The following is a 366-nucleotide window of genomic DNA, read 5'->3' on the forward strand; positions in this document are numbered from 1 at the left end:
TTTTTTTTTTTTTTTTTTTAGGCAAAGGAACCCTTGGTTGACCTCACAGATTGCAAAGAACTTGTCAGCTCACAATCCCTTATTTATTTATTTATTTATGCCTACAGCACCTGGTCTTCCTAGGTGGTCTTCCATCCAAGGACTAACCAGGCCCGACCCTGCTTAGCTTCCGAGATCAGATGAGATCGGGCTTGTTCAGAGTGGCGTGGCTGTAGACCAGCTTTCAACTTTAACGTCCTCCGTTTATATACTTGATTAGGATAATTTTGGTTTTCACAATATTGTCTTCATATATAACAAAATACTACTGGTTCGGGACAAATCAGCTTTAATTATAAAGATCCTAGTTTATCTTAGAAACACTAG

At 38.5% G+C, this 366-nt stretch overlaps 1 pseudogene; it reads right to left on the bottom strand.

Annotated features, from left to right (window-relative positions):
• Positions 1 to 98: 98 nt before the first annotated feature.
• Positions 99 to 217, bottom strand: LOC120589504 (uncharacterized; annotated as a pseudogene).
• Between the last annotated feature and the right edge of the window lie 149 nt (positions 218 to 366).

This window comes from Pteropus medius, unplaced genomic scaffold, assembly GCF_902729225.1.
Source record: "Pteropus medius unplaced genomic scaffold, Ma_sr-lr_union100, whole genome shotgun sequence".
NCBI lineage: Eukaryota > Metazoa > Chordata > Mammalia > Chiroptera > Pteropodidae > Pteropus > Pteropus medius.